The following is a 22,796-nucleotide window of genomic DNA, read 5'->3' as shown; positions in this document are numbered from 1 at the left end:
AATAATATAGTATTAAACCTAATACATCTCATTTATTTATTAATCTATAATTTCAACTTTTGTTTTAGGTACATGTGCAGGTTTGTTTCATAGGTATATTGTATGATGCTGAGGTTTGGGATACAAATAATCCCATCACCCAGATAGTGAGCATGGCACCCAACAGTTAGTTTTTCAGACCTTGTGTCTCTCCCCCACTTTATTAGTCCTTGGTATCTGTTGTTGCCATCTTCATGTTCATGAGTACCTATTGTTTAGCTCCCACTGTTAAGAGAGAAAATGGGATATTTGGTTTTCTATTTCTGTGCTAATTTGCTTAGGATAATGGCCTCCAGCTGCATCTATATTGTTGCAGAGGAATTATTTCATTCTTTTTATGGCTGTGTGGCATTCCAGGGTATATATGTACCATATTTTCTTCATCCAATCCACCATTGATAGGCAGCTAAGTTGATTTCATATCTTTGCTCTTGTGAATCGTGCTGCAATAAACATGAAAGTGCACATATTTTTGATAGAACAATTTGTTGTCTTCTGGATATATACCCAGTAATGGGATTTCTGGGTCTAATGGTACTGTTTTAAGTTCTTTGAGTAATCTCCAAACTGCTTTTCACAGTAGCGGAACTAATTTATATTTATGTCAAAAGTCTACAAGTATTCTCTTTTCTCCATAACCTCACCAAAATGTGTTATTTTTTATTTTTATTATTTAAATTATAGCCCTTCTTACTTGTGTGAAATTTTATCTCATTGTATTTCTGATTTGCACTTCTTTTATTAGTAATGTGGAGCATTTTTTCATATCTTTGTTGGATTATTGTATGTCTTCTTTTGAGAAATGTCTGTTCATGTATTTCACCCTCTTTTTAAAGTGGAGTTAGTTTTATTGCTTGTTGAGTTGTTTAAGCTCCTTATAGATTCTGGATATTAGGTGTTTGTCAAATGCATAGTTTGTGAATATTTTCTCCCATTCCATAGGTTTCTGTAGGTTGTCTACCATTCTGTAGGCTGTCTGTTCACTCTATTGACCATTTCTTTTGGTGTGTAGATACCCGTAAGGTTAATTAGGTCCCAATTGTCAATTTTTGGTTTTGTTGTAATTGCTTTTGAGGCTGTAGTCGTAAATTCTTTTCCAAGGCTGATATCCAGAATGATGTTTCCTAGGTTTTCTTCTAGGATTCTTACAGTGTGAAATCTTACATTTAAATATTTCCTCCATCTTGAGTTCATGTTCATATATGGTGAAAGGTAGGGGCCCAATCTAGGTATTCCAGCACCATTTATTGAAAAGGAGTCCTTTCCCCGTTGCTTACTTTGTCAACTTTGTTGAAGACCAGGTGGCTCTAGGTGTGCAACTTTATTTCTTGATTCTCTGTTCTGTTTCATTGGTCTATGTGTCGGTTTTGCTACCACTACCATGCTGTTTACTTTCCTGCAGCCTTACAGTGTAGTTTGAAGTTCAGAAGCATAATGCCTTTAACTTTTTTCTTTTTGCTTAGGAATTATTTGACTATTCAGGATCCTTTTTTGGGTCTACAAAATTTAGAATAGTTTTTTTTTCTTTATTCTGTAAAAAATGACATTGGTAGTTTGATAGGAATGATGTTGAATCTGTAGATTACTTTGGGCAGTATGGCCATTTTAATGGTATTCATTTTTTCAGTGCATGAGCAAGAAATGTTTTCTTCCATTATTTTCTGTCATCTCTGATTCTTTTAGCAGTCTTTTATAGTTCTCCTTGTAAGTATTGTTTAACTCTTTAGTTAGATGTATTCCCATGTACTTTTTCTGGCTACTGTAAATGGGATTGTGTTCTTGATTTGGCTCTCAGCTTGAATGTTACTGGTGCGTAGAGATAATACTAACTTTTGTGCATTGAATTTGTATCCTGAATCTTTACCAAAGTCCTTTATCAGTTCCAAGAGCTTTTTGGGAGAGTCTTTAAGGTTTTCTTAGGTATAGAATCATATCATTAGCAAAGAGAAATAGTTTGACCTCTTATTTTTCTAATTTGGATTTCTTTTATTTCTTTCTCTTGCCTGTTTGCTCTAGCTAGGACTTTTGGTACCATGTTGAATAGGAGTGGTGACAGAGGGTACCTTAAGCTTGTTCTGATTTTGAAGGGAAATGCTTCCAGGTTTTCTCCCTTCAGTATGAGGTTGGCTGTGGGTTTGTCATAGATGGCTATTATTATTTTAAAAGTATGTTCTTTCAAAGCTTAGTTTGTTGAGGGTTTTTATCATGAAGAGATGTTGAATTTTATTGAAAGCTGTTCCTGTATCTATTGAGATGATTATATTGTTTTTATTTGTAATTCTGTTTGTGTGGTGAATCACATTTATTGATTTGCATATGTTGAACCAATCTTGCTTCTCAGGAATGAAGCCTACTTGGTCATGGTGTATTTACTTTTTGATGTGCTGCTGGATTTGGTTTGCCAGTATTTTTTTTTTTTTTTGAGGATTTTTATGTCTATGTTATTCAGCTATATTGACCTGTAGATTTCTTTTTTTGTTTTGTCTTTGCCAGGTTTTGGTATCAGAGTGATGCTGGCATTATTGAACGAGTTAGGGAGGATTTCATCCTACTTAATTTTTTGGAATAGATTGCATAGAATTGGTACCAGCTCTTTGGATGTCTGGTAGAATTCTGCTGTGAATACACATGGTCTTGGTCTTTTTTATTATTATTATTGGTAGGTTTTGGTATTACTGAGCCAATTTTGGGGCTCAATATTGGTCTGTTCAGTATTTCAATTTCTTCCTGATTCAATCTTAGGAGGTTGTGTGTTTCTAGAAATTTATCCATTTTCTCTACGTTTTCTAGTTTGCTGCATAGAAGTGTTCATAACAGTCTCTGATGAACTTTGGTATTTTTTGGGAGATGGTAAGCCAAATTTACTTTAAAGATAATGTTGTATCTTCTCCGCATTACATTTTCTGTTAACCAAGCAAACATATAAATATACACATACATACGTATTATTTCTACATTGTTTTTCTTAGTATTCTCTCTCTCTCTTCTTTTTTTTTTTTTTTTTTTTTGAGATGGAGTCTCCCTGTGTTGCCTAGGCTGGAGTACAGTGGCCCAGTCTCGGCTCACTGCAGCCTTCACAAGCGATTCTCCTGCCTCAACCTCCCAAGTAGCTGGGATTAGAGGCGCCTGTCACCACACCTGACTAATTTTTGCATTTTTAGTAGAGATGAGGTTTCACCATGTTGGCTAGGCAGGTCTCAATCTCCTGACCTTGTGATCTGCCCAACTCAGCCTCCCAAAGTGCTGAGATTACAGGAGTGAGCCACCGCACTGGCCTGTTTTTCTTAATACTCCCTAAAATACACATATTTGATTTTGAAAAATTAAAAGAGTTTCATATGGTTTCTACTGTTTACATTTCTCTACAAATCAAAGTTAGGAAATTTTCCAAGTGAACCAAATTCTTCTTCTTCAATTAAATGTCATAAGCAATTTAGCTGGCTCCAAATGAATATAACTATATTTTCATGTTTATATTTATATTTTTACATGTAATCCTTCTTAATTTACGCAAAAGACATCAACACACTGCAGCCAAATAGTATAACTTAATTAATCCTGAGCATCTTGGAGTCCTCAATGTAATAATTTATATAAAATTTAAGTATATTAATATATTTTCTATTAGGTATTCATAGGAAGCTTATGCTTTAGACCTAGTCATTTTGAACATCAGATGTTTTCATAGTAAATTTAGGCTTTTTTTTTTAGATACTTAAATTTTTAGTTTGACACTTTGGCTCAGATAAGTCTGACAAATTAAATTTTCCCACAGATATAAATCTAAAATTACTTTGGCATATATATGCCAAAATGATTTTAATCAAATTTATCCTCAGATATTTGTTAAAAATAAATTTGTATAAATATCAAATAATTTTCATATAGGTTCAGATAAAACTAGTTAGTTTTGTGTATTTATTATGTATATAAATCCATTGCATGGTTTTATAATTTACTTCACAGAGAGGCCACATTATATATTTCTCATTTTCAGAAAACAGAAATGCAGACCAAAGGTAATAAACCATGCAACTGAAATTTACTGAGATGTTCTAAACATCGAGTGTAAATAGAAGACAGCCCTTAGTCTTGCAGTTTTAAAAGACATTTGAAGATTACAGATATTAAAAATATATTCTATAAGAATACAGATATTAAGAAACGCTCTAGATCCCAATTCCTGATGGCTTCGCATATTTTAGTCTACCCATCAGAGCATCACCTGTTGTTCTGGGGCAAGATGGCACATAGAAATGTGTGGTTTAATTTTTTTTCCTGCCATTCCATTGGGATGGTGATTCAGTAGGAAATAAATTAGTTATATAAAAGTTTATTTCTTGAAAAATCTCAATTCGAAGGCTGCAATCTACTCCCAATTCATGTGGGGACTTGGGTTGTCAAACTAAAGGTGTCCAGGATTACAAATGTGCACAAGTAACATATCAATCACATCTAAAATTGCAACCACTTACTACTGATATAATAACCAAGGACCTCTTTGAAAATCTATGTGTGGTAATAAGGTTATAATAAGTTACTGACATTTGGGAGATACTGGTGAACTTCTTTGAGACTGAGTTGATCATGTTGTCAACTGATGAATGAATGCTTTAAATGTCTCTGTTTGAGTGCAGTGTTCTGGCAAAAAAAGAAAGAAAGAAAGTGGAAAAAGCAGATGGCTTAATTTTGCTGATCAGAACGTATTTTCTAGTTATGCAACAAATAAAACTTTAAAAAAAATACCTGAAAAGAAAGGACATGAACTTGAAACCCCTACTTTCGACTGAGAATTTCTCAACTGAGTAAAAGTCTGTCTCAAATGATAAGGCATGGCTCAAGCTCACGCTTGACAAGTACAGATGAAATTTCCAAATCTAGACTGCCTCTTTTCTATCTTTTTTTCTGTATTTGCAGGTGTTATTAGCTAGTATCCCTTCCTGCAGATTCCCAACTAGAGCTATATTCCAACACAAATGAATTTTTTGTTTCACCAGGCCTATATAATTCATCAATCTACTATAGTGCGGGACACCTGAAGGCAGACTATGGCTTACGGAAGGAGACTAAACTCTGTAGAAGAGTAAAAAGTTCAAAGAGATGCATACTCTGCCTTTGGTTAGCAGAGAAAGTAGAAGATTTAATTCTCAAACATTTGCTATGAATTTAGAAAGAGCTTTCATTTCTTTTTTGAGAGGTCATGGTGGATTGTTCCTGTTAAGAGTTCCCAGGTCTGCAAAGGTCAAAGCTAAGGAGAATTTAATCAGGGCGAGGCCTAGGAGGCTTGGAATTTTTTAAGTAACATAGTTTGGTGCCACTCCAGCCAGGCAAGCATGTATGATCAGTTAGCTCTCATTTTCCTTCCTCCTCCAGGCAAATTCAGTTCAGGAGTGTAAGCAGAATGAGACAAAATAATTCTCTTTCATAATTACACTTAGTAGGTACTGCTAACATAGCAGCTTTATTCCTAATCTATTTCCTATTGTGGAAAACTCATAACAGAAAATCTCTTCTCATTTGTTAGGTCCAGATAATGGAGCAATAATGTCTCAAAAGGGAAACTGTTTTCAGCTGGAACTATGGCTTGAGAAACCAGATGGTTATATGCAAAAACTGAAAACTCAACAAGTCAACTGTCCAGACACTTTCCTGCTTCTCACCATCTGGCCACCTGTTGTGGAGTTCATCTTATTTTGGGAATGATTCCACCTGATCTAGGGGTAAGCCCAGTAAGAAATAAAATAGGGTAAATAATAGAAAGAGGCAGATATACAGCCGATATCTAAATCCTTTCCTCAAACACTTAGAGACATTGAGGAAAATGTCATTTTCTTAGCATGATGCTGCTTTGCAGGTAACCATTACTGTCTGAAAGAACGCAATTAAGATTCTCTGTGAGAGGAAGACATGATAAAAAGAAAACTTTATTTACTAGACAGCTTTGTCGTGAGGGACTGTAACTGGTGTAATAGGTTCTGACTCTAATACGTTTCATTTGACTCCATCTTCTCTTTCTTCTATGGAAATATTTAGATTCCTCTGTGCACAGTTCAGAAAGCAGAATGGGCAGAAGGCAAATACAATTTTGATGCCAAATACAGCATTATTTCCACATGGCAAGAGGAGAGAATTCACAGAGAGAAAACATATTCTTCAAACACTGGACAGGAGAAGCATGTTGCCAGACAGAAAATAGATTCCTGCCTGGATAGGATGGAGGAAATTGGAAAGAAATGTCTGCAGATTTCCAAAATAGAGAACACTTTCTCTGCTTTCGCAAGTAATGGGCAAAGTCACAGAAGGAAAATCATGAGAAACATCTAGAAAGAGAAAACTATGCCCAATATTCCAAATTGTTTTCCATATACAAATTACAGACAAGATGAAATAGAGATAAGCTTGAAGAATTCCAAGACTCCTAGGCCTCGCCCGAACTAAATTTCCTTAGCTTTGACCTTTGAGGATCTGGGAGCTCTTAATGGCAAAAATTTACCATGACCTATCAAAAAAGAAAGGAAAGTTCTTTCTGAATTCATAACAAATGTTTGAGAATTAAATCGTCTACTTTCTCTGCTAACCAAAGGCAGAGTATGCTTGTCTTTGAACTTTCTGCTCTTCTACAGAGTTTAGTGTCTGTAAGCCATAGTCTGCCTTCAGGTGTCCCATACTATAGTAGCTTAATGAATATAGATCCCTGGTGAAATACAAAAATTCATTCGTGTTGGACTATAGCTCTAGCTGGGAATCTGGAGGAAGGATACTAGCAAATAACACCCGCAAATACAGAAAAAAAAAAGATCGAAAAGAGACAGTCTAGATTTGTAAATTCCATCTGCACTTGTCAAGCTTGAGCTTGAGTCATGCCTTATGACATATTTTTACTCAGTTGAGAAATTCTGAGTTCCAAAGTAAGGGTCTCAAATTTATGCAAGGGGGACGTTTGCCACCATCATTCAATCACCTCCCACCAGTCCACTCCCCTAACACATGGGGATTAAAATTCTAGATGAGATTTGCATAGGGACACAGAACCAAACTATTCCACTTTTGAACCTGAACAATGAGAGCATAAGAAATTATCAGTTGTTAAGGAAAAAAAAGTAACCTTTTGACTAGGGTATTGTAAGAAAGCTTTCAGAAAGAAGTACACATCCATCACCTCCAAAAATTTCCATGTTCTTTTGTGAATTTTTTTTTCTTTTGGTGAGAACACTTAATGTAAGATTTATTCTCTCTATGTGTATATATATATGTACACACATATATATACACATATATACATGTATACATATAGGTACATATATGTATACATGTATATATACATGTATGTACCTATATGTATATACACATATATATCTATGTATATAATATATATCTCTATGTATATATATACACATATATATGTATCTCTATGTATATAATATATATATATATAGTTTTTTTTTATGATGAAGTCTTGCTCTGTCTCCCAGGCTGGAATGCAATGGCACAATCTTGGCTCACTGCAACCTCTGCCTCCTGGGTTCAAGCGATTCTCCTGTCTCCACCTCCCCAGTAGCTAGGACTACAGGCATACATCACCATGCCCAGCTAATTTTTTGTGTTTTCAGTAGAGACGGGGTTTCACCATGTTGGCCAGGGTGGTCTTGAAATCCTGAACTCAGGTGATCCACCCACCTCGGTCTCCCAAAGTGCTAGGATTACAGGCATGAGCCACCATGCCAGTGCTCAACATATATTAAAGTACACAACACTCTATTGTTAACTGTTGGCACTATAACATACAGAGATCTCTAGAATTTATTCATCTTGAATCTTAGTCCACTCCTGCTGGTATAAAAACATACCACAAACAGGGAATTTGTAAATAGCAGAAATTCATTTCAGACATTTCTAGAGGCTGGGTAGTCCCAGATAAAAGTATTGGCAGATACAGTGTCCAGTGAGGGTCTCTCTCTGCTTCCAAGACGGTGTCTTGTTGCTGTGTCTTCACATGGCAGAAGGTGGAATGGCAAAGGAGAGGAACAGCTCCATTACATATCCTTTTTCTTTTCTTTTCTTTTAGACAGAGTCTCACTCTGTCGCCCAGGCTGGAGTGCAGTGGCACAATCTCGGCTCACAGCAACTTCCGCCTCCGGAGTTTACCCCATTCTCCTGCCTCAGCCTCCTGAGTAGCTGGGATTACAGGTGCCCATGACCACTCCCGGCTATATATATAGTATTTTTAGTAGAGACGGGGTTCACCGTGTTAGGCAGGATAGTCTCGATCTCCTGACCTCGTGATCTCCCTGCCTCGGCCTCCCAAAGTACTGGGATTACAGTCGTAAGCCACCGCGCTCGGCCCATTACATATTTTTTATAAGGTCATTAATCCCATTTATGAAGGCAGAGTAAGCCCCTCTAAAGACCCCACCTATTAATACTATCGGTTTGGGGATTGTGTTTCAACATATAAATTTTGGGAGGACATTATTCATACCATGGCATCTTATATAATAGATATTTTATATTCACTGAAGAATAATTGCCTACTTCCTCCTCCCCCAGCCCCTGACAACCACCATTCTATTCTCTCCTTCTATGAGTTTAACTATTTTAGATATTTTATATAAGTGGAATCATATAGTATTTGTCCTCCTTTGCTTGGCTCATTTCACTTAGCACAACACCCTCCAGTTTCATACATGCTGACACAAATGGTAGGATAAGGCACAAATGGCAGGCTGAGTAATGTTATGTTGTAGGTAGCATATTTTCTTTATCCATCTATCTATTGATGGACATTTGGTTTGTTTCTTTATCTTGGATATTAAAGATAGTCCTGGAACAAAAATAATGTGGCAATGAACGTTGATGTATATCTCTTCCAGATCCTGATTGCAATTTTTGGTTGTATACTCAGAAATGAGATTGCTGGATAGAATGGTAGTTCTATTTTAACTTTTTGAGGAACCTTTATAATGTTTATTATAGTGACTGCACCATCCTACATTCCCACCAACACTGTATATAAGTGATCCAATTTCTCCAAATGCTTGCACCACTTGTATTTTTTTTTTTTTTTTTTTTGAGGTGGAATCTTGATCTTGTCACACAGGCTGGAGTACAGTGACATGATCTCGGCTCACTGCCTCCTCCGCCTCCCGAGTTCAAGCGATTCTCCTGTCTCACCCTAACAAGAAGCTGGGATTACAGGCACCAGCCACCAGGTCCGGCTAATCTTTGTAATTTTAATAGAGACGGGGTTTCACCATGTTGGCCAGGCTGGTCTAGAACTCCTGACCTCACCACTTGTCTTTTTTCTTTCATTATAGGCATCCTAGCAAATGTGAGTTTTGATTGTAATTTCCCTGACTAGTGATGTTGAGCAGTTTTCCATATACCTGTTGGCCATTTGTAAATATCCTTGGGGAAACGTCTATCTATACATTTTGCCTAATTTTTAATCAGGTTGTTTCATTTTGTTTTGTTTTCCGCTATTGAGGTGTAGGAGAGTCTTACGTATTATAAATATTAACTCCTCATTAAATGTATGGTTTGCAAAGATTGTCTCCCATTCCACAGAATGGCTTTTAACTTTGTTGCTTGTTTCCAGTCTTGTGCAGAAGCTTTTTAATTTAATGTAGTCTCACATGTCCATATTTGTGTTTGTTGCCTGTGCTTTTGTGTCAAATCCAAGAAACTATTGTCAAGATCAATGTCAAGAATGTTCCCCGATGTTTTTTCAAGGAGCTTTACAGTTCCAGGTCTTCCAGTTAAGTCTTTACTGCATTTTGAGTAGATTTTTGTGTATGGTATAAGATAGACATCCTGTTTATTCTTTTGCATGTGGATATCCAGTTTTTCCAATACCATTTGTGGATCACACTTCCTTTCCCCATTGTGTGTTCTTGGCATCCTTGTAAAAGATCAGTTTCTCATATGTACATGGAATTGTTTCTGGGCTCTCTCTTCTCTTTTATTGATATAGATGTCTATATTCATAGTATTGCATGTATATGCATATGTCCAAACTCATCAAGATATATACATTAAATGTGTAAACTTTTTTGTATAGCAATTATATCTCAAGAAAGCAAAAAAACAAATTTAACACCTCTTACATAAGAGAGGAGCATTCTACATTAAATCAAGTGTCAGTCCTGGCCGTAGTTATACATATGTGTGTATATATATTATATAATATATGTATATACACATATATATGTGCATACATAATATATATATTCCTATATATATAAATGTTCAAAGCTTGAGAAATCTAATCCACAATGTTAGAAGTCAGAATTATTAAGCTACTCTTTGATACTATGGTAGGATCTCTGAAAATTACCTTTATCTTTGTACCAGCTGACTTTATAATTGAGAAAGGAGTTTTGTCATTGAGAAAGGAGTCACAGGAAGGAATCAAGGAAGAAAAAAGACTTGCTCCATCCTGTTTGTTTGCAGTCCTCAAATGTTTGCCACATAAATTGCCCGTCATCCAGGTAGAAATTATTAATTACCACCTCCAACTTTTCTCTGATACTCCCAGAAATGGCATCTTCAATCCCCTTATGTCTATTATTCGCATTTTTTTCCATTAATGTATATTATATCCTCACATTAACCTCTATGTTTTGACATATCTAACTTCTTTTCTACTTTTGGATAGGACCTGGCTGGGGCTCAGCATATGGTCCAGGAGTAGCCACAGAAATAGATCATCAGACATGATATTTAGTAATTTATCTGCATGTATCTTTAGCCTTCATGTTAGTTATAGCCAGTGAGAAGTAAGATAACTGCAACTATGGACATATAGTGGCATTATGAATAATTAATTCTGAAGCAAAAGTTTTAGAGACTCAATTGATTATTTCACTTGTCTATTATGTTAAGAATGATTACTAGGACTGTGAGATATGGTGGCTTCTTCAGTTCACCTCAGAAAACTGAAAAATCAGGAACCCTCCCTCTCCAGCAGGAAAACTGTAATTAGAAGGGAACATGAAGAGAATTGCTGTAGTTATTTAAACTTATTTTTATTAATCTGATTAACAGATAAAAGCATTTGTCTTCTTTGTGAAAATGTATAAATACAATTATTTGTGTACTTTTCTGTACATCTTTCATATTTCAATAACATTCCAAAAAATAGGATATAAGACTAAATTGAAAAAGTTCCCATTGATCATGGTGAGAACAATTGGAGAATAAAAAAGATAAATCAGTAATGAATCAAAAATACGTAATTAAATAAACATTTACTTGAATCCAGGAGAAGAGATACAAAACACAAGTGAGAAAAGTCTGTTCTTTGCAGTAATAAACCAGTAAATTTTTATTAAACCAGTGTATTTTTGTACAACAAATGATGGCATTTTTGAAAATCATCATATTTTAAACACAATTTAATTATTAGTTCAAGCAAAGAATATCAAGAAGTGCTAAGTTGTGTGAATGGTTGTTGAGGAACAAGTTATTTGCATGGTGGCAAAGAATAATCCAATATTTTGTTTCTTCACTACAAATTGAAAAATATATTCATAATAATGTAATCTGTCTCTTCTTTAACTCAGTGCTCAAATTTGCCATCACCAATATGGGCAGCCTGACATGAATACTGTACAGCAGGAATTAAGCAGCATCAGCAATGCAGTATCTTTGCAGAAATTATTGACCAGAATATAGAAAAAAGAAAATTTAATTCCCAAAACAAGACACTCTAAGATACTCTTCAAGGTAACTGGCCTGGACTCTTTGCCTTTAATGTTATGAAGAACACAGAGAAGTAATGGAAATTATTTAGATTGGGGAAGACTAAAGACCTATAACAGAAAAACGCAAGGAATGAAAATGGATTAAAAAATTAAAAGATAAAGGAAATTGTGCAGCCAACTAGGAAATTTGAGAATAGATATTTTTCTTGATTATATCATTGCACCACTGTTTACTTTTGTAGGTAATTGATGGTAATTTGGTTGTATTTTCATAGGAGCTAATACCCTTTACCTCTGAGAGGTGAATGGTGAAGTATTTTGGAGTGTGAGGTTCTGATGTCTGCAATGATCTGCCAGAAGGAAAGATATAGACCAGTGAAACAAGTTTGGCAAGGTTTTAACCATTTATTCATTCGTGTGAAGGATGTATGTGTATTTGTTGTTATTCTTTTAACTTTTCTGTACATTTGGATTGTAATGAAGAAAAATAAATAATTGAATTAAAAATAAGAACACTCAAATTTTACAATTTTTATCCTCTCTCAGAACTTTTAAATTTCGTTTGTATTAAGGAAAATTATTCAATGCAAAAGATTACCTTAAGATGCAATACTTTGCCTTCACAACTTTCTCAGTGATTTCACACTTTATATCATCCTAAAACAAATACATGTACTTCACAGATGAATATCAACTTAAAATTTCTTCATAAAAAGACAAATGAATGTAAAGAAATTAAAACTACATATAAAATAGAAAACTTCAAGTTCTTTTGTTAATTTTAACCAGTTGATAAAAATATAAATGCTTGTATTTTAAAAGGGCATATATATGCTACAAAGCTTGATATTTATCTTCTTTATTCACTTCATTCTTTTCTAACATTGTGCAAATGTTAAACTTTTTCTTTACAAAAAGTTTGTTATAAATATATGAATTAATTGATTTAGCATTTAGACAATTCTAGTAATAGTCAATTAATATCTTAGTTCCAGATTTATCAAAAGTCTATAATGGTTTAGAAAAAATATAGAAAGAAATATTTTTCAAGTTTAAACTGACTATATAAGATAAGAACTTAAATGATATATATTTATAGTTTTGAAGGTATTAATGCATATTTCAAGAAGTCACTCTGACATCTAAACACAAGCATTTTACATATGATGGACAGTATTATAATGGGCAAACAGAATTTAAAAATATATATATTGGATACTTTTCTTTGTAAACAAAGTAAAATTAACTGTTTATTAAAAATATTTCGGTTTTGGTTAGTATTTAGTAACTCATATGAACATCAATCACACTATAATGGTGAAATCAAGCCATATAGGTTACTAAATCAGAGCTATCTCCTTCCTATCACAGAACTAAACATTTACAAATTTAAGTAAATTAAATTCTAGAAAAATAATTCCCCTTTATAGGAGATAAAAGTCCCCTTGCTATTTTCATTTTGGGAGCATAATAGGAAGAGTCCTGAATGCACAAGGGAAAAAGAAATCAGATGAAGTTTTATGAAACTTGTAATGGCCATGCATAGGCTAAGTGATGAATTAGAATCTTGAGGATTCCTAGTTACCAAGTGAAACTCTTTCTAATTACCAACACTAACTCTGATAGTCTTCTTTGAGTAAATACAGACAGCATGCCAATAGCTGAGAACCTGTTAGTAAAGACAAAATAGTTCTCCAAAATGTGCAGTGGACTTCTCAGATAACAGGCAACAGCCCAAACCGTAGGGCAGGGCAGGAGAGCTGAGATATAGCACCAAACGAGAGTGGCTTATCCTGAGTGTCAGGCAACAGCCTGCTAAAGGCCAAGAACAGGGAACTCTAGTAAAAACAAAATATTTGAGCAACTTAAAAAAGAGGGACAGGAGTGGAGCATAAACAATATGCGCAGACCCAAATATCTGGCAGTGGATTAAAAATCAAAGTGAAATCTTCCATAGTAGAAAAAAATCATATCAGAGTAAGAGTCCTTAAATTCCATTCCTGCTAGAAGGAAGGTCTTAATAATTCTCCTAAAATATTAGTAGTAGGCTAAATCTAACTATAGCTCTAAAAAGGCCAGATACAACTAAGCTGCTGACTAGATATCAATCATACAATCTAGTAGCCTGTTAGAATATGGCAGTTTCTGGAAGTCACATTATTAGTATCAACCTTTAGTGTTTGTTTTTATAGACACTGACCTATATATAACTAAGATTGTGAAATTTGAAAGAAGCACAAAAATATAACCCATAATCAAAAGAGAAAAGGATCAATAGAAGAATATTTTGAAATAAACCAAACATTTAAAAAAACTATGCAAAATATTAGATAAATGATCTATTGGAAAGTTACACGGATAAACAGACGACAATTTTTAACACATAAAATGAAGCTATAAAAAGCAAATGGGAATGTTAGAACCGAAAAATGAAATAATGTTAATAAAAACATTTGTCATTGAAATTCACAGTGAATTAGCTTCAATAGAAAAAAGTATCATTCAAATTAAAGCCAGTCTATAAATTATCTATAATTGAAGAGTAAAACAAAAAAATAACAAAAATAAAATGATAAGAAACAATAAAAAATTAACAGAATATGCAAGACCTGTGGAAAGTGTAAAATGGTTTAGCATGCATGTAACTGGAATGCCAGGTGGAAAGCAATGAAAAAACTGAGCATAAGACACATTTGAGGGAACAGTAGCCAAGAATTTTCTCAAAATATTGTAGTGCCTTAACTGTGAGATCTAAGATGCTCAGTCTATCCCAATCAGGATAAATGCATAGAAAACTGAACTAGGCATATTATATGCAAAGGACCGTACACTAAATAAAGGAGGAAATCATAAAAACTGCTGGGCTTTTGGGAAATGGCACACTTTAAAAAATCAAATAAGCAAAATGACACTAACATCTTACTAGAATAAAATGGAGAAAGAAGACAAAGGAGATAATGGAACAACATATTTAAAGTGCTGAGGACAAAGTAAACTATAAACCTGAAATGTTATATCTAGAAAAAACATATTTCAAAAAGAAGGCAAAATAAATAGATATTTAAAAATAAGTTTTAAAGATATAATTTAATTTTTCTCCAGCAAAGTTGCATTGCAATAATTGATAAATTAGTTTTTCATTCTGAAGTTATATAATATGAAATCCAAATGTGTAGAGAGTGGTAAACATATGAATAAGGATAACTTACCTGGTCATCAAAAGAAAAAGTGAATTGATAAAACACACTGATAGAAAATAATTATTGTATACATATATGAAAAAACATTCATGTCCAAAATGTGCAAGTACCCCTAGAAAGAACACGGGAATTTAATAGATAAATATGCAGATAAAAATTGATCATAATTGACTAAATAAGATATACAGATCTTTAAAAAGCCCCTTAAAAGTTGCTGAACATCATTAGTTATCAGACATGAAAATTAAACCATAAAGCAATTTTAAAAAAGCTATGATTAGGAAGACTGACAATGGAAAATGTCAGTGAGGATGTATAACAAATAGAACTCTCGTATTTTATTAATGAGAGTATAAAGTTTTAAAGCTTTCTAGAAGATTTTGGCAATATCTTAAAAATAAAAAGTATTTCTATGTCATGACCAAGATACCGTTTTCCTGAAAAAATGAAAATGTGCGTCCACGAGAAATTTGCATCAGCTTTATTCATAGTAGACCAAAAAAGGGCAACAAATAAGATTTCAATAACTGCCAATAGTCTTAAAATTATGATATTTTCATACAATGGAATTCTACTTCATGATAACAATAAATTAATTAGTGAGATATGCCATAACATGGATAAATATTGAAAAATTTACCTTAAAAACATTATAATGAGCAAAAGAAGCAGTTACAGAAACACACATAGTGTATGTATTATACTACATATATTATTTATTTTAGGCTATCTATTGTTGTTTATCAAATCACACCAAAGAACTGTAACTTAAAATAATAAACAGGCTGGGCACAGTGGCTCATGCCTGTAATCCCAGCACTTTGGGAGGCCAAGGAGGGCGGATCGCCTGAGCTCAGGAGTTCCCAACCAGCCTGGGCAACAGAGTGAAACACTGTCTCTACTAATATACAAAAAATTAGTTGGGCGTGGTGGCATGAGCCTGTAGTCCCAGCTACTTGGGACTTTTTAAAAATAGCTTTTTAAAATAGTTGGGCATGGTGGCTCATGCCTGTAATCCCAGCACTTTGGGAGTCCGAGGCGGGCGGATCACCTGAGGTCGGGAGTTCGAGAGCAGCCTTACCAAAATGGAGAAACCCTGTCTCTACTAAAAATACAAAATCAGCCAGGCGCGGTGGTGCATGCCTGTAATCCCAGCTACTGGAGAGGCTGAGGCTAGAGAATCGCTTGAACCCATGAGGCGGAGGTTGCCCAGCCTGGGCAACAAGAGTGAAACTCCTGTCTTGGGGCAGGGGTGGGGAGGGGGTAGGGATGGGGGGAACATAAGTATACATAGAGGTAGTATTCTCTGCTTATTTATGTTTCTATATATTTAATCTATGTATGCATGCATGTATGTATCTATTTGTATCACAGCATTTTCAACCAGATAAAAAGGCTAGTTATATTGATAATGTAGATTTTCTGTTCTTGCTCAATACATTCTATGTTCACCCTATAGCAAATACTTCCATCTTTCTAGTGGTATACATATACGTTTATGTGTTTTGTTCTGATTACCTTTTTTTTGCATAAAAACTACCTCAATCTATAGGTATAACACACTCTTTCATTACAGTCATGGTTTCTTTGTGTCAGGAATTTAGATAGCTCGTTCCTACTCCACTGTATCTGAGTTCTCATCTAAGTTGACTCAAATGCCTGGGAGTGCCATGAGCTATGTTAATTACTGCTATAATTATCTTAAGGCTTTTTCTTCTACATGCATGATGCCTGGGCTGGGATTATTCCAAGACTGGACTCAGCTGGGACAGTTGATCAGATTACCCACATTTAGCTTTCCTGCGTGGTTTGGACTTCTCAAAACCTGCTACGGGTTGCCAGAAAAGAAGCAGCAAGAAGAGCCATCAGAAAGATTATTCCAAAGCACAAGTTTGCCAAGGAACGAAGTAGAAACCCCAAAGCCTTTTATAATCTTTCCTTGGATGTCACTTAGCATTGCTTCTGCCACACCATATTAATCAAAGCAGTCAAAGCAGTCACTAGATTAATTCAAGCCTGACTAGATTCAAGAGGAGTCGACAAAAACCTCAACTTTAGATGTGAAGAGTAACAGATAAGTTGCAACCTCTTTTGTTTGTTTGTTTTTGCTTCCACTGACTTCTTGGTAATATAACACTCACATAGAGTGGCACTATGTGCTCACCATCATTTTTGTTCTGTCCTCCATGAAGGTGTTACTTGTATCAGCTCTCTTCTCTTACCTTAATTCAAGGATTATTTTTCTTCTCTGTTGATGGCATTCTTTATTAGACCCTGTACCAATAATTCTGCAATTTCTTTGAGTTACCAGAATTATGCTGTTTTCTATATATAATAGAAGCACACTCTTCAATTCTATGCCCTGCGTTCTATTCCCTGAATCACCTATATGAGTCTTCTCAGTTTCATTTTTATACTCCAGCCATACCTCAACCAGATCTTAGAGTCCTTTATAAAAACATCCTTGGGTTTTGTCTATACATGCTTTGCCCAATGAGTGTCAAAAAATGTCACCACTGGGATTAAATGTTGTGCCTAACACAATCCACCCACTTATTCCTCACTACCTTTCAGAAAAAAAAAAAAAAAAGCCATATGCAAATTTCTCCAAATACTGAAAACAACTTAAGAACATTTGCATTTTCAGGGGATTACTTCCATATACTTCCCTGAGAAAAGACCTACATTATGTATAATACATCTACTATTTCTTTCTGTAAGGATTAAAAACAGGCACATTCCTATCTAATGAGACACTATGCTATCATTTATGGACTTACATCTCGTGGTCAAATAACCTTGCATTCATGGACTTATATCCCAGGGTCAAATAACCTTACAAACATAACAACCAAAAGCTCAATGTTTGTGATTCATATTCTTTTCCTTAACAACACAGCAGTGTTAAATATGAGTCTCAACAAAATAGATTTGTTAACTAAATGCAGCAGTGCGCTTGTTTTTGAAAATAAAATAGATAAGCAGCTGACAATCTCATTAACAAAAATGCAAAAGTACAGATAAAAACATAATTAGAAATGAGAAGTGCAGCATACCAAGTGATATGTGGAAGATTTAAAATGCATTAAATAATATAAGTTATAATCAATGCTAATAAATTGGAAAATATAGATGATTTTATAGTACAAGATTTTAATTGCCACAAAAACAGTAGAAACTCCAAATTAGCTATAATTTTCTGTGTATGTGTGTGTGATATGAACTATGCATATAAATATGAATTATATTTCACATAAATACCAAATATTTTATACTCATTTTATGATAATTCCTAAATATTTATTATAAAACTCTTAAACTTGAAAAAATAATACGTATGAGACACATATATATGGACATCTATAAGGATACATTACCCATAAACATACATAAAATTCGACATACAAATCTTAAAAACTTAATGATCAATTAAAAAGATATTTCACAACATATTCAGAAGCTATATTCCAGGAAAAATAGGATATTTTAGTATAAAGTTAATTTTAAATAAGGCAGTTTGAAGCAATAGATTCAAATGGAAAAAGAAGAATCTGAATGTATATGAAAAAAACATGCATTAAAGATTATTATATGGTAATGACTTCAAAGCAAACTTTTAAATCATCAGAACCCCAAGCTGACAGAGACTACTGATTGTTTACTATGGATCTTTGTTTTCTCTTTCTCTATTTTCCTTATTATAAAAAACACCTAAATGTTTTTTTTTTTTTTTCCTACCCCCAGACATAAGACTATGCAGAAGAAATCATGTTTTCTGAAGTGTCACTTACAGATAGGAACAAACACATGAGGAAATTTTGGATGTAAGTGGAGATTCTTGGTTTGAACTTATTGTGGGGTTTTACATTGTATTCATGTTTGAAAAATCAGTTTCATACATCCTGTCGTTTTCAGTGTAGATGCTTCCATTTGGATCACAACATACAGGGCATATTTGTTTTAGCACCAAAATAGAGAGATTCTGGATCTCTGAAACCATAGAGTAGTAAATCAGTCTTTCACTTTTAAGAAAGCATATTACTTTTCTTAAACATAGGTACAGTTCAGTTTTATTTTTAAAAACATTTAGATCATTGGGAGTGAGTGAAATGTGGAATCTTTTTTGTTTTTTTTGAGAAGGAGTCTCACTCTTTCACCCAGGCTGGAGTGGAGTGGCGTGATCTTGGCTCACTGCAAGCTCCGCCCCCCGGGGTTCATGCCATTCTCCTGCCTCAGCCTCCCGCGTAGCTGGGACTACAGGCGCCCGCCACCTCACCTGGCTAATTTTTTTTTGTATTTTTAAGTAGAGACAGGGTTTCACTGTGTGAGCCAGGATGGTCTCGATCTCCTGACCTCCTGATCCGCCCGCCTCGGCCTCCCAAAGTGCTGGGATTGCAGGCGTGAGCCACCGTGCCCAGCCGTGGAATCTTAATAGATCTCGAAATTACAAAGTTGGAACTCAGGAAGCTCAAAAGCAGAATAAAAGAAGATTAAATATTTAGAAAGATGGTTTGGAATGATTTTCAAGAACTAACAATAATGAAATATAGCAGTTTCCTCTATGTAGCAATTACTACATATATGAATAAATTAAAGCTACACCATATTATTCAACACTGTATTATTAGTAAAGACCATTTCCATGCTGGTCTTAAAAAAAATGCATATGTAACATTTTGCCAATAATAATGATAATTCTTGTGGCCCTGATCATTTGCTATTTGCAGAAAACAATATAAACTTTATTTTTTTGTAGAAATTATTATAAAATTTGATTTTGAATGACAAATCATGTAAGATAGATTAACAAACATGGTAAAATAAAGAACTACTCTTTAGGATAGAAAATTTGTTGTATTATCCACTATAAAATGGATAATTTTATGACATGCATAAAATTTTTAAAGTAAACATTACTCAGGTCAAGTAGTTTGTAACAAGGATAAAGTCATGTTAAACAACTGAGACTTATTTTACACATTTTTATACTACAAAAGAAAACAAAGTTTAAACTCATGACTGTATCATTGGGTTTTCCTTGATAAAAAATAAGCCTTGACTTATGTGAAGATTAAAAAAGCAGACTGCAATTTAAATAATTAATTGAAACTTTAATAATAGTAGCAATAAGAATAAAAATAATGCAATCCAGAATTTTAGCTAGAAATAGAGATCTCTTTGTGCCATAAATAGTGCAAAATTTAAATGAGTTACAAGAAGATGCGACCTGAATTGTGCCAATTACAATGACATTCTTTAGAAAAGTTTAAATATTCCTTATAACATATTCTGGATTCTCTAAAACAAGGGTACCCAACCCCCAGGCAGAGCTCCTTATGACAATCTAATGCCTGATGATCTGGCATATATATATATATATATATGTTTATTGCAGCACTATATATATATATATATATATATGTTTATTGCAGCACTATATATATATATATATATATATGTTTATTGCAGCTATATATATATATATATATATATATATGTTTATTGCAGCACTATTCACAATAGCAAAGTCTTAGAACCAACTCAAATGCCCATCAATGATAGACTGGATAAAGAAAATGTGGCACATAATCACCATGGAATACTATGCAGCCATAAAAATGGATGAGTTCGTGTCCTCTGCAGGGACATGGACGAAGCTGGAAATCATCATTCTCAGCAAACTAACACAGGAACAGAAAACCAAACACCACATGTTCTCACTGATAAGTGGGAGTTGAGCAATGTGAACACAGGACACAGGGAGTGGAACATCACACACTGAGGCCTGTTTGGGGGATGGGGAGCTAGCGGAGGGATTGCATTAGGAGAAATACCTAATGTCGATGACGGGTTGATGGGTGCAGCAAACCACGATGGCACATGTATACCTGTGTAACAAACCTGCATGTTATACACATGTATCCCAGAACTTAAAGTATAATAATAATAAAAATGCTAGACTCAGACACTGATTTATGTCATAAATGCACTGTTGCTTTCCCCTTTTGATTTTGCCTTAAAATACTGTCTGAATTCCATTTGTTTAGTCTTCAACTCCATCTGGTACCCTGGCTGTCTCTAAACTGGTCTATTTTTCCCATGATAGATATATTTTTTCACTAAGCAGCTAATGGTCTGCGTTTTATCCCATTATGCTTTGGTCATCTATATGATTGTCAACCAACTCATATTTCCACAGAATACCAACATCAGTGCCTAAAAAATTTAATTTCTCTAATAACTATCTAAAGATTGGGTTGGTGTATAAGCAAATACTTTTAAAGTATTATCTTTAAAGAAACGTAACTCCCACAAACACACTAAGACAGGCACTCAGTTGTTTTATATTTTAACTCAATGCTAGTGTTGGCAGAAAGTATGTATTTCCCGTATGGATGAAACTTTTTATTTTTATTTCTATTTTTTTTAAAACTAGATGAATTTTTCTAACCAGTCAAGAAATGGGCTAAATATGAAATAGGTGGCCTTCGGAGGTATCTCTATTATACCTTTGCTATAATTTTTCAATCTTATAATGAAAAGAAAGCTCACTTTGTGGGTAAGTGTGAAGGAGGAGGAAAGACTGTGGTAAACCAAAATGTTTATTTTAAAACAAATTTCCTCAAGTTACAAGTGTTTCATTTAACCTCTGCATATGACCTGCTTTTTACTGGCAAGAATTACATTTCTGTAAGGGAAAAACTGTAAAAATCTATTTTGATGTTTATTTATATTGACCTACGAAGTAAAAATTGTCAAGTATTACTGTTCTTCTAAAATAGACATGCTATAAAAATGCTTTTCTGTGCCTCGGATGTAAAAGAAGTGTTCTATGATCAAACGTAAGTTATTTTGATAAAACAAAATTGAAGCTGTCACAGTAAGTTTTGAAATATAGTCCATGCCATTAACAGTTAAATGCATGCAATTTAAAAATATAATGTACTTTCTAATTTATTACTGGAGATATTAATTCAAACCTATCATGAAGCTAACCTTATTCTACTAAAAGAGGACATTCCTATTTTGAAGATAGTCTTTTTGGTAGAATTTTAAATTTAATTTGAAATAACACTGATTCAAAATAAAACAGAGTGACTATTTGATATCAGAGGTGAAGTTCAGAAATAAGAACTATTTTGCTTCCCCCTCATCCTCCCATGGTATCGTGCTCCAGAATGTACTGAGTCACCTGTCAGATAGCAGATAATCAATTTGACTCCTGTTGACTCATTTACAATATACAGATAATAAAATCATTATTGTGTGAACATTTAAAGATTGGAACAAATGAATTCTTTAAAGATTTCTGCTACCTTTAAAATCACTGATTCTTTGGTCAAACCTATTCCTATTGAAAAAAAATATTTGTTTCGGAACAGAAAACCAAACACCGCATGTTTTCATTCATAAGTGAGAGTTAAACAATGACAACACATGGACACGGGGAGGGAAAATTCACACACCAGGGCCTGTCGGGGAATGGGGGGCAATGGGAGGGAGAGTATTACGACAAATACCTAATGCACGTGGGGCTTAAAACCTAGAGGATAGGTTGATTGGTACAGCAAACAACCATGGCATATATATACCTATGTAATAAACCCGAACATTCTGCATATGTATCCCAGAACCTAAAGTAAAATAAATACATAAATAAACAAATAAATAAATAAATAAATAAGAAAATATTTGTTTCAAGGTATCTTTTCTAAGCTCCAATTCCTTGCCAAGCATTTCAAAAAAGGTTTACAAAATTAGGTAGATCTTTAAAAATAAATTACAATTATTTATTAATTTGTGGCAAGACATATTTCATTATGTTTTTTAGCAGATGCCAAGTGTAGTTTTTCAC

General features: G+C 34.1%; 1 long non-coding RNA gene across 1 annotated transcript; it reads left to right on the top strand.

Moving 5' to 3' along the window:
- Window positions 1-5,619: 5,619 nt before the first annotated feature.
- On the top strand, window positions 5,620-11,705 carry LOC131381614 (uncharacterized). Its single transcript, XR_009210475.1, has 3 exons — window positions 5,620-5,759; window positions 10,390-10,526; window positions 11,601-11,705. It is a non-coding gene; the product is annotated as an uncharacterized LOC131381614 (long non-coding RNA).
- Window positions 11,706-22,796: the final 11,091 nt, after the last annotated feature.

The sequence above is a fragment of the Hylobates moloch genome, unplaced genomic scaffold (assembly GCF_009828535.3).
Source record: "Hylobates moloch isolate HMO894 unplaced genomic scaffold, HMol_V3 SCAFFOLD_17, whole genome shotgun sequence".
NCBI lineage: Eukaryota > Metazoa > Chordata > Mammalia > Primates > Hylobatidae > Hylobates > Hylobates moloch.
Note: the sequence above shows the minus strand (reverse complement) of the source record. Positions and strands in the feature narration are given on the sequence as shown.